We start from the raw sequence: 13467 nt of genomic DNA, 5'->3' as shown, positions 1-13467 counted from the left end.
GATGTCTGATGCACAGAGCATCAATATAGTTTCAAGCATTTACAACTTCAAGAGTTCACAAAACTGAGCCAATTGAAGTGGCAGATCAATAAATACCTTCCAGCTAACAGACACCTAAGAAATTGATCAGTAGTTGGATTTCTTTGCTCAGAAAATAAAAGCCAAAGGGAAAGGAATGCAAAACCCTTTAATTAATTGCTCTATTTACTGCTACTTACAACATAATTAACAGAAGGAACAATTCTTCAGAGGCAACTCCTTTTGGATAACTCGCAACACACACATTTAATAATTCCACACACAAAAATAATTCCACATACATTTCCACCCCCTGTAACTGCACAGGGAACAATTTCTGCATAAACTCAATGGTACTGATTTGTTTTTAAAAAAAAATCAGATTTAGAATAAATTTCTACTCTTGTATAAATTATACAGAAACATTACTTCAACAGAGAAACCAATATTAGTAAGTTACCCGTCTCTTAACATTCAAGTTTTGTGTTGAAAGAATTCCTCTATTTTAGTTGTTTATTAATTGAAATGGTTTTTCATCCTATTTACTCTAACATGTTATCAATAATACCCTTCTGCGTAGAGGACACATACAGTACTGATGCACACCAAGCATTCTAACGAATGCTCCCCACCCCCTGTCATTTTAATGTTACTGCATAGCATCAATAGATTAATATTGGAGTGTGAAGGAAACGTGACATGACCTGCTTGCTTTCGCTTCCATGCACAAATTAACTCCTAACATGGGCCTAAGTACATAACTTAAAGATCCCTATTATTAGTATACCCATTTCACTTCCCAGGTCAGAATAAATCCTTTTTTTGCACTGCATTCCTGTAGTTGCATCAGCACTGCAAGAATGAGCATTCCTAATCATACCAGGAGAGTTAAAAGTGTTGCAGCTTTGTGAACAGACCTCCCAAGGATTGTGATTAACAACACAACTGAACCGCCTTGTACAGCAAAGTCACCTGAAAGCAGTTGCGGCCACATGATGCAAACACCGCAGTCATTGGAAACTAGGTCTGGCACCTCAAATGTGATTCAGACTCCCAAGATGCAAGCAGAGATGCTCCTGGTGTCCATTTTTATGACCAATCCTGTGCTTTTGGCAGCAGGTCCCCACAGCCCCAGCACACTCTGCAGTCTGTTCCCTACCCACCTTCACTGCAGACAGAACTAGCCTCTCTCACTAGCAGAATTTAACACAGTTCCCTGCGTTCCACTTTTTGTTCTTTCACTTTTGAGCAGTACTATGTTCAAGAACACACACACAAAAACCCCCACGACTTGCACAAAGATGTTACAAGAGAAGTCTTACATTTAAAGCCTGTTGGGGGGAGACACAAAAACAGTTCTCTCCTTAAAGATTTTCTTTTGAACTCTAAGGAATCATCAGAAGAAAAAAAGAGACTTAATAGTTTTTTGCCTACCTACAGAAGTTCAGCTTCACAGAACAGAAAGACTCAGTGCAAGTCAAATAACCTGCACATACACCAGGTTGTTCCCATAACTCTAAACTTTCTGGATTTGCTTTCTGCTGAATTTGATGCAGTCTGACTCTCCTGTAGTTTTCCGGCACAGAAGGCAGGGGGGGAGCATCCCGGCTTATCTTACTTCCTCCCTTCCCTCCTTCTCCATTCTAATTCCTCCCTCCACGGAAAATGTGTGTTCACCTGGAGTCAGAAAAATATTTCTCTAGTGCTGTTCTTAACAGATTTTCTAACAGAAAACATAGTGCTTTGCATTCTTCATTTGTTTACTGAAAGTATGATGCAGCAAACTAGGCAAGTCTGCTTAGCTTTCAAAATAAAATCTCTAGTAGTGTAATAAAGGCATAGATAACAAGAACAATACAAATCAACGTAACACGAGTTTCAGAGCCATCATGTAGCACAGCTGCATCACACAGCCAGTGGCATAAGAAAGGACCATTTTAACAAGGCAGAAAGGTACAGTCTTATAGAACCAAAGCTCTTGCACACCTTTAAAAGTTTCATCTTCATAGGAACTATAAAATCACATCCAGAATTTTCTTATATTGGTACAATTATTTAAAGGGACAGAGTGAGACAACAGAAACACAATATTTGGTTTTCATTTATGTATATAAAAAGAATGATTTCCATGCATCCGGTACATTACAGCTGAAGATTAAAGACAGAAGTGAGACTCTCAAGAACTACAAAAGAAACTGAGGAAAATTAGTATTTCACAGAACACAAAATGTCATCATGATAGCAAGCAAGAACAGATTCAGCTATACTATTTAGAAGATCCAATGCAAGTTGTTAATTGAAGCTGATACTTAAACATTTTTCTACCTGAGCAGGAACAACACATTTCCTCAGAAAATTAATCTTTAAACACAGCAAAAGTCAGAACTATGGAGAACTGCACAAAATATTAGAAAAACTCATTAATGTCACTAAATGTGGTTGTAGAAACAAAAAATCCCCACTTATTGCTCATCTAAATGTATACATTGTTTATCAGTTTAGCTCAATACTTGCTCCTTCTGTATCTTGTTTCTTTACGCAAATCTCTGGTTTCTTCTTAATTCTGACTTTATTTGTTCCAGTAAAATCTGTTTTTACAAGTCTATTGCTGTCTCGTGAAACCTGACCTCTTTGTAACAGGCTTGTTTTCATGGCAAGCACTGATACCAACTCAGAACCCCAAGAAAAAGTCATTAAAGCAGTGCTGTTAAGAGGCCAGAGCTCTATAAAATGGATAAGAAACAAAGTCTCAAGAGACATACGTTGTTCCCGAAAACAACCCTGCAAAATGTAATAAATGTAAGTGCCTTTTTATTTGAGTTTTCCCCCTCTTCTCCAGTCTATTTAATCATTTTGTTCCCAGATTTATAGCCAAAAGAAAACAATTAATGTTACTCTGAGAACCTGATGCTCCCTTTTTGACTTGCAAGATACCAAATGCTGCTTACAGAAGAAGAAAACAACAGCTAGAAACTGCATTTACACATAAATTCCTGCAATTTATGTGATGGGAACATGTGTTTGTATAGTTACTTTTGAGTATGAATATATTTGATGGCATAAAACACACAGTTCTGTCCAATAAAGTTATCTATGCAGAGAGAAATCAGAGTTCAGTTCTGGTATGAATTCCCTCATTTACCATTGAGGCAAATATCCACAGGCTCAAAACCCAAATGATTACTTGCTGTCACACACTGATTAAATATTAGAGAAACACTGCTGGTGTCTCCGGCACCATACACGGACTGAATACTATCCTGCATACATGCAAAAAAAATTTTGTGTACCTAAACAGGTTTACATAGATTTAACTATTAAGTTTACATCGATTTAACGATTAACTATTAAGGTACAAAAAAGTAAAACTTAAGCTCATCCCTGACATCTTTTTGTTCATTTAAATACAGCAGCAGTCCTTCACTCACTCTAATGTTTAAAAAAAAAAAAAAAAGGAGAAACAAACAAAAAAGAAACACAACACACCCCACCCCCACTTCACTCACTCCTGAAATGAAATCCTGAAGCTCGTTCAAACAGAAGTCCAGGTGACTTGTTCCCTTACATGCTGCACTTTCTACTCACACACTTCGTGTCATTAGGTGATTTTCTGAATGAGCTTTCTTAAGAGGCAAAAGAAATTTCAACGACCTACATGTTTATTATTGTTAAAGCTGGCTGGTTTCATCCCAGCTGACACTAGACCAAGACTGGACTGCAACTATATAACAAGGAAAATGAAAGAATGGAAGATAAAACCCCTGAACTGAAATTACTCCCTGAACTGAAACAACAGCACAGAATTGGGTTTCATGTAACCAGAATGCAGCAAATATTGAGAAGCTCTCCAGCACATGATACCGACCACTTCAGTGTTTCTCAAGAGATAATGGCCACTCAGATAGATGAACTGCTCAGGTGGAAAGAACAAAAGTGCATAATGCCATTTGTAGAACTTGCATGTTAATGCTATTGAGAATTACACAATAGCCCTAACCCTTCAAATGAAACCAAGAATCTTTTCCTTTTTTTTTTTTTTTAATTCTCAGGTGAAGAGGTTTCACTTGAGAAAAATAAACTTGCATGTTAAAGAAAAGCTATGGCTTCTTCCAGAGAAATGGATTTCAGAACAGCACATGATAAATTTAATACTGAATTTTCTCTTTTTGATCTAGTTTTCATGACACTTTCTCTCTGAAACAGTGTTTAAAAATGCAACAAATATACATGCATATTAGATTTTAGTACTGAAGCCAACTTGCATGTTTTCCTTAAGTTTAGTGCAATTTCTTACTCCTTGCAGGAGCGAGGCTTAAAACAGATTATGAAAGGAATTCTGTCATGCCTTTTGGTATATGGACACATACTTCCAAATGATTTGCCACTCAAATGGCACAGTCTGGCCTGGATCTGGTTTGGAAATAACCTTTACGTGAGTACTGACAGATCTAGACACACGGCAAGACTACAGACACATAGCTATTCTCCCATTTCTGATGAAGCAGTTGGAGTACACAGAGCTGGAGCTGTTGTCAAGTGATCTAATGGGTGGATGTTTACTGAGTTTCCCAGGAGATGCTAGTAAAAATTAAATAAAGTATTTGGGAGCTCAAGTTCAGCTTTGTACATACAGTTCAGAGGTAAATGTCACACAAGTGGAGCAATATGTGTACAGTTTTTCATAACTGTAAGTGAAAAGGGATTACTGTGAAAGGGCATTCTGTATGTGCTGCCACAAGCACAGTGATTTCTTACATTCACACTTAAAATTTTAATTAAGTGTTGTTTGGCCTAGAATTATTATTTTTAAAATGTGAGGCATAAAAATGAGAGATCTCAGGAGAAAACAGAACCTGACCTGTAAGGAAAGATTAAAAGAGCTGGGACCTGATTAGCCCTGGGAAAGGAAACTGAAGAGAGAAGTCACAGTCTTACAAATATACAAAGGAGATACTAGAGAGGACAGGGAGTGATGACTCTCAGTAATCAGTAAGAACAGAAAAAGCAGGAAGAGGCTTTAGCTCAAGTGGGGGAAATTTAATGATGTTGCTACAGTGAAATGTATTAGCAAGGAGCAGGCAAGTAAGGGAGGCGATACAACTGCTAGCAAAAGGACCTACCTGCCCGAGGGCAGTGACACTGCTCCTGCCACTTTCCTCACACCAAATGCTACAGTAAAGATCCTTCCACAAAGAAAATATTTTTGTCATTCAGAAACATCCAGAATCTATTAGTGTTTGGGGTTTTTTTCCCCCAGGCAAAAAGACAATTCAGAGTACATTTGTATGAAGAGGCTCTTCAGTTTTCCAGCCCTCTGCCTTCTCTTTCATTCTTCTTTGCTCTTCAGAGCTTTATCAGTGTAGTACATTTTACATCGACAGGCCCTAAAAATCTGTGGAGATAAGATAATGAAGCTATTACATAAACAAAAGGATATCTAAGAAAGAGTCAGTGCCAGAAGCACCCCTCAGTAGAGCTCGGTAGAGTGTCAGTCAGCAAACGATCCCCTAAGGCATAATAGGTGTGCCACTGCTCAGCCTCACGTGGAACCACTATTGCTGGACAACGGTTTGTACACTTGCTATTCAACAGCTGATGCATTTGAATAGCTTTATCAATATCCTTACACATCTCCATTCTTTTCAAGCCAAGTGAGTCAAACTTATTTTGGAGAAAAAAGTGACAAGATGATCAACAGGTACAAGAGGTAGCCTCTGATGCCTCAACAGCTGTTCAACTAGATTGGAAAGAGGAGGATAGCCCTACTGATTTTTAAAAACAAAACATCAACCTACTTATTTAAAATTACACATTCAGGATTTGAAAACAAGTTGAATTGGAGATAATTTTTACAGCAACGCAAACCTAAAATGTTCAGCCCCAAAAAACCCTGACTATCTTTAATCAGTATAGGCTGCAGTCTACAAATGAGTGCTGCTTTTTTAGAAAGACATCCATGCAAAGAGAACAAACACAAAGTGCTTGGGGAAATCCAAATCTTTCAACGTAAAATATTACTGGCTTTTTTTTTTAAATTATGAAGCAGGTTATGACCTGTTCTGTTTCAATTTTAAATTAATAATTTTAATTAAAAAAAAATCCTAAAGCCAACTTTGGCATACAACATACAATGATCATAGTTCCATACTAAAGTATGGAACCCTAAACACACAAGGAAAATCTCTCCAGATAACTGTGAAGTCTCTTAAAATAGGATTTATAGGATGCAGGTAGATGACAACTCTTGAGGCATTTAAAATGCCATGTTTTTAGTAAGCTGCTAAGGAAGCAGCTTATACCTCAATTCATGCAGAAGCACATAGTCTGTAAGTGTCATCTAAGAGGACGTGTATTTTGCTCAAGGGGTTGGGAACATCCTGCTCTTAGTTCACTAAGAAATGTGGCCACAGGTCCGATTTAAATTATAACTTACATTCTAGATACAAGACAAACATCTCATTTGCATTATTATTTAAAGGCAATATAATATCCTCCCAATGAAGTCACCAAACTACCATGAATCTCCCAACTGATTCTGAACATCTTCAGTTACCACTAGATACAAATATAAAATAGTGGATATGCTCATATAAAGTATGAACATCAGAGAACACTAAATTGTAGCAGGGACTGCTTTAAGGCTCTTGATCTAACCTGTCCTTACAATTCACTGTGTCATGATGCACTCAAAAAAAATTACAGTAACCATTAGGCTGCTGGACCAAGACCAAAACACATGGACCAGAATAATTTTCTTGTAGTCTCTTGTCCGAATCTCTTTATTGTCTCTTTTTTCCTACTTAAATTGTGAATTTCTTGGCACAGGGAGTACATTTTTTTCTGCATTTGCTCAGTTACAAGCAAGTGCTGCCTTCTGCATGTATGAGGCCCTATCTCGTTTACAACAATCTTAAATCCATTAACAAGGAAGCTGGATTTTTTCCTTCCCTCAGGTCCTCTTCCTTTTTGGTTTTTTTTTTTTTTTTTTTTTTTTTTTTTTTTTTTTGCACATATCCTTTTCAAGTTTCTCTTCATTAATGCATGTATTATTCAGCGGGATGACCATACGGAACACGGGTGCTACAGTTGATGAAAGGGATTATAATGCTCAGCTTTTACTTATAGATTCCTGTTGATTTTTTTTTAGTCCAAATTATACCTGTTTTCAGCAAAGCACCATGGACAATTCAGGTAACTCCACATCACTGGCACCATCTGCTCTGCAAAAACTCAGAACCTGCAGTGTTGTAGGTCACTGGTTACATGAGTAGGACCAAGATGGTAAGAGAAAATTTGCAAAGTGTCAGCCTGACTTCACTCAATGAATAAATTTCCTCTGTTTAAAGAAAATAAAATTTAAAAAATAGAAAAGGAGAAAGAAGAGAATAAATTGAAAGAAGTATAACAACTATGTTGAAGTCCCTGTTTGAATTACTGTAGTTAATTGGACCACTTACACAGAAAAAGTACTTACTTTGCAAGTAAGTACAAGTCGATCCAAAATTGTAAGTCATTCTGGAAAGCAACCAGACAACAATCTACTGTTGTCACAGTGGAGGCATTCTACAGCTGCAGCAGGAGGAGATGAGATGCAGAGGAAATTGAATTTTACTGATCTACTGTGATCAGATGAAGACAGCAGCACCATACTAAAGAACATGACTTCACATAATTATGAGCCAAACATTTGAGGAACAAACCGTCTGACATCCTCTTCATCAAGCTGGATAAAATCCAACATAATTGGAAGAAAACCAAAGACAAAGTATTAAAAAAACCCAAATGTACACACACACAATGGAGGAGGAGACTACTTGTTGGATTTTGCTTCTTGCAAAGTATTCTCCTTTAATTGGTCCTTCTCTAACTCCAAGGATCAGACTCAATTTTATCTTGTCTTGCTTTTCTTTGAAATGCAACAGTATGTGTTAACCTGGGACCAAAACACTAGTCCTCCAGTCTTCTTGACCACTCCAGGCATCAGAAAGATTTGCTTCTGAACTATGGACCTCCGGTAGTTTAGCTCATAAATGCAAGCATCTGCAAAGACTTTCTCTTCCTCCAGTCTCACTCATTGTCCGCACAGATATTTTCCTCCTCTTAATGGCTATTACTTAAGAAAAACAACTGAGTTTGAGACAGAACTGATTTCCGTCTGTAAGAGGAAGTGATATCATCCAGAACACATTTGGCCCTTTCAGGCACAAAGTAAAAGTGTCAGTTCATTCTGGCCGTTATAAAAGAGTAAAGAGGAAAAGACTGTAATTCAAACAACATATTGGTAGTGGCATTCTTGTAAATTAGCAGAGATTTAACTCTTCTGATAAACTGGAAGTGTGGCTTTTTCCCTAAAGCCAGCTGTTACTTTTAATTTCTGCCAGAGCGATTGGAAAAACAAGCTTAACTAAAATACACTTTTTCTGTATCCTTGCATTTTAAAGAAATATTCTGAAATTGCATAGTTTTGTATTGCTATTGCTTAAAACTTTAGTTTAATATACTTATTTGTAATTAATAACCAAAGATGTATATGGTGCCAAAAGCATGATACTTAAACTCAGTTGGAACAAAATGAGTCTCTTTTTTCAAAAAAATCAGAAGCATCACTAAATAAATAAATAAATAAAATCAAATAAATCATACAGGCTGCTGACATCACTGCCAAGATGTTAAGAACTCATAATGAAAATTCTGGATAACACTATTAGGTGCTTAACTTTTTACACTAGAATTTTAAAATTTTTTTTTTTTTTTCCTCTGTATCAGTCCCGGCAGTGAATACTATCACACATTGACATATTCATGAGCTGAGATAGCCTAACAAAAAGCAACTGATAACAATAAAACAACTAACCAATCATCCTCTCCTTCTCCCCAAAATCTAAAAACAGGGAGGGGACTGTAGTGTCCATAAACTCATCCTATGCCTCTCCTCAAATTCCTTAATTCATAAATTAGGGCTCTCAAGATGGTTGTTGTTCTCACTTGCATGCTTAGAAACACCTGTAATATGAAAGAGAGGAGAATAACGACCAATCCTGTTCCAACTACTAACGCACACTGCACATGCTGCATACCCCTGCATACTTGCAGGAGAGAAGACCAGAATATTGCACATTATCCTAATCTAATACACAAGGAAATCTTGTTTACAGGTTGAATCTCCAACACCAGTATCCTCAGATTTTTATGTCCTTGAACTAACCTGAGCCCAACCACACCTCCAGTCCCAGAAAGGCATTATAGACCTATACCTCTCCAGCTGCCTGCCTTAACATTTCAAACAAGCTTTTCCAGACAATTTCACTTCCAAAGATAACATACATTATAAAAGATTATTGAACCAGTTCATCACAATTTTAAAATCCATACAGGTATATATATAAATATATACGATAACTGGGACAAGTAGAGAAACCACAGTCTTTAAGCCATTCCACTTCACTGATACCTTGGGAACAGCTTTGCTAGAATGGCACCTTGTACCCTCTAATCCCAAATTAAACCAAATCCTTTTAATGTGCAACAAGGAGATTGCTTCTATTAATCCCTGGATTTTAATGAGGTACTAACACTAAACTGTCAGACATGACTTTAAAATCAGTATTTGCTTGAATTGTCTGGACATGTGGTCATCCCTGTTAAAGGGTATTCATTTTACCTTTCTGGTTTGTTTTCCAGCTTCATATTTTAGTTTTAATTTCTGCTTCTCCTTTGTTCTTTCAAGCTGGTTACTAAGAACTCACTCTTAGAAAGAAGACAGGATACAGACCTAAGATTACATGACAGAAACATGCTAGTTTGCCATTAGTGAGTATGACATTTAATTTCCCAATATGAAAAATAAAATCATTTTCCTGGAAAACCTAGAGGTTGAACATCAAAAATGACAACAAAAAAAAGGACCTAATTCACATATTACATAACAGAAAATAAGTATTTTAAGGAAGAAAAAAAGAGAGATGGAATTGAGAAAACAGAAGTGTTAAATAAAAGGACTCCTCAAACAGTATCCTGTCAGTATCCTGTCAGTTTAAAAGCCCTTATAGCCAGGTGTACAGTTTTTACTACTAATATTGCTATAAAGCAAGGCTTGGTTGGCACCTAAGTTAGTGTTTCTACATACAGAAATATTTCAGTACTTTTCAGATTCTTTGTTAAAACCTTTCTCCAGAAACATCTGAACATGCAGGTCAATAGCTAGCAGAGAGTCTTTTCACAAGACAAAAAGCCCATGTATCTACAGAAGAACTACTGTGCTGGCAGGATGAAAATTCTACAGAAAAATCTAACTGTGCATTTAGCCCTAAATCTATACTGCCAATACCTCAGAAAAATCAGGAGGTTTTCCTCATGAATAGTTTTGAAAAATGCCTCTATAATCACACCAAGTGGCAGGGAAACTTCCTTAAAGGAAACGTTTATACCTTGGCTTACTGAAATTAAATCTGAGGAAGAAAAACCTTCCCTTTAGTGACTAAACAAAAGGTTTAACTTGAAATTAATCGAAACTTTTTCCATGAAAAATACTAGTTTGAGACAAAATGTAATTCTGGGTATGGTAATGAGTCGCATTTCCTTTAGTCTACACTGAAATGAAAAGTAGTCACAGAAGTGCAAATAATGCTCCCTTCTTTAATAAACTGTCTCCACGTTGTTTTGGGAACATACAGAACAAAAACCCCACAGCCTGCTATGGATACTGGAAATATCAGCAAGCAGGATAACATTTAGCCTATCACCATGCTATTTGTGAAACAGATTACACTGTGTATTTTCACAGATATTTCTTGAGTTAAACATATTTCCAGGATAAACCTAATGCACCGATTTTCTCTTCCTAAAATGAAAACAAAAAGATAAAGAAGTGCTCCTCTATGACTTTACCAATATTAAGAAATTCTTAGATCGTGATAGTATGAACACCATAGCAACATTTTTGAAGACAATAGTTCAGAATTGTATTGAAAAAGGAGTCCAGTCTCAGGCAATTACCTCAGAGCATTACAATTAAATAATAGGGAGGTTAAGTGAGACTGAAAGTGTTGCATTGATTTGACACTATCAATAATTGATATGGAACACCTATTAATCTGTCTGTCCCAAAGATTTTTCTTAACCATTTGCCATTTAGAATCTCCTAGCAGGCATTTTAACATTTTAAAGAAGGTGGACTGGAATTACAGCTTATACAGAATACAATCACATTCTACAGTGATCATTATTATTCTGATGCTTTGGAAAACCCTGCAGAGTGGGAAATTAGAGATGCATTTTTAGGAGCCACTAGCTTAGCACTAGAACTTGGGTTCCTCTTCCCTTCCTACCATTTTTTTTTTTCCCTACGCCAAAGAATAGATTTTTATCAAAATTGGATGACACTTTGGGAGCTGCTGGCATAGCTTATTGGCACCTGTGCACTTTATAGTCACACACCCAGAGAGTTTGAGCGCCAGACATTTAAGATTGCTGACACATATTTCTTCATTTTTTCCCACCTGTTGACCTGTAGCAGTCTTATCCTTGATTTCAATAGGCTTTGAGTCAGGGCCTTAGCTTAGAGAGATAAGAGACCCTTTATTGAGAAAGTACTGTGCCTCCTCAATTCTCTAGATGATGTGTGTATTACTCCAGAACTCTGGCATATATTGCTTTGTTGGGATCAGGAGGGAAGAAGGAAGACTGGAAGGGAAGGGAGTTGTTCTGGTTTGGTTTACTAATCTTTACAAAAGATTTTTTTTTATATAACTGCGAAATATACCAATACTTCAACTGAAAACACAAACCTAAACAATAAAAAAAGATTTTTAAAAGGGTCCAAATATTGCAAAACACTAACAAGATTAGAAACCCCATTTCTACAGTGTGAAAGGCATGTAAGCACACAGAATGAGCCAGGTTTGGCCATGAAATTTGACATTCCCTATAGACAAAACTGATCCTTCACACCATGTGCTCCTCACATTTCAGTTCACAGAATAGTATTGGCAAGCTGTAGGTGAGGAGCAAATCTTTCTGAGGCATTAGTCTGCGAGACCCTCTCAAAATCACATTTTGAGTTTTGGAGGGACCAGAAACTGCTCTGCACATAGGGGTAACTACAGAAAGCTTTCACTAATAAATACCAAGGAGATCCCAGATGAGGTAATGAGTGAGGATTGGGGCCATCTGCCCTTTCTGGTATTCTCAATTCATTACCTCTGCTCTGGACAAATCTTCTCCAAGGCCCTGATTGCTAAGCTAAAGGGTGAGCTCCTTTGCAGAGCTTACTGCAGTTTCACCTCCAACAAACTGCCAGTCAATCACATCTGGGAAACAGTCTGCTCTGCTAAAACTTATGGTCACCTTATTGCAAAAACATTTACTTTTAGGCTATCATATACTTAGTTCCGCCACTAAAACTAAACAAAGAGAGGGAGGTGCAATAGAGAAAGGAATAGAAAAAGGAAGAAACAATGGTATGTTTTTAATTTTTCCTTTCCTCTCTCATATTCTTGCCAACCTGCTGACAGATATCCAAGAAGTGTAATTTTTAGACAATGATTTCCAAACTAAGATGCAGATCACTAGGAATTACTCTCCAATCTCTGATAAGAAGGGAGAAAAGGAAATCAATCATTAGCTTCACATAAAACCCACGCTTTTAAAATACAATGGAAAACTGTTTCTTTGTGCATTAAAATCTTTGCACAGCAGTGTCCATGATTGCCTTCCCCCCACCAAAGAAAAAAAAAAAAGGTAGCATTTGCCCAGTCACAAACTAGCCACTACTTTTTTGGTACTAAAGAATGCTATAATCTAAAGGCAATGAAATGGAGAAGCAAAGAGGTCAACAGCCCGAGCACCCTTGAACAAAAGTTCCCTTGGAGATGTCAGCTGCAATCTCATTTGTTTCCTCTAACACTTTCAGGTCCCCCTGCTCCTTTCTTTAGAGCTCCTAATTCAGTGGCTGACAAATGATCACTTTAAAAATCTCTGTACAGGAGTAACCAAGTCTGAATACGTTCACTGAAGATCACTAAGCTCTCCACTGTTTGGGTTGGACTAGATTCTGTAAGAGTGTTTCTGGCCACACACAGACACACACACACAGACACAGTTTTCACCACCAGCTTCTCAAAGTTAAGACCAGTCTGAAGTTTCATATGTAGTCTTTTCTCTTCCTGAAAACTTGGATGTCAAGTAGACTATTCTGGACTAGGTTTTTAGGGAAACGTACGCACTTATTCTTTCTTTCCTACAATATCCTCTTATTCCTTCTTACAGTATCCTCACAAAGTAGGAAAGTATACTGTCTTCCCCACAAACAGAATGGAAACTATTGTGAGGGAGTTTCTGATATATCCCAATGCAGAAAGTCAAGAGAAGAGGAGGACTCAAATGGACACATGCTGAAGACAGCTGACAGGAGAGGAGAAGAAACTCAACAAGATAAGGAAAAATACCCCT

The 13467-nt window shown here is 37.2% G+C and overlaps 1 protein-coding gene across 1 annotated transcript in view; it reads right to left on the bottom strand.

The window, feature by feature from the left end:
- Positions 1-13467, bottom strand: part of PRTG (protogenin) — an 88227-nt gene that overhangs the window by 51457 nt on the left and 23303 nt on the right. The window lies entirely within an intron of this gene.

The sequence above is a fragment of the Mycteria americana genome, chromosome 6 (genome assembly GCF_035582795.1).
Source record: "Mycteria americana isolate JAX WOST 10 ecotype Jacksonville Zoo and Gardens chromosome 6, USCA_MyAme_1.0, whole genome shotgun sequence".
NCBI classification, from domain to species: domain Eukaryota; kingdom Metazoa; phylum Chordata; class Aves; order Ciconiiformes; family Ciconiidae; genus Mycteria; species Mycteria americana.
This window is presented reverse-complemented; position numbering and strand designations above follow the sequence as displayed.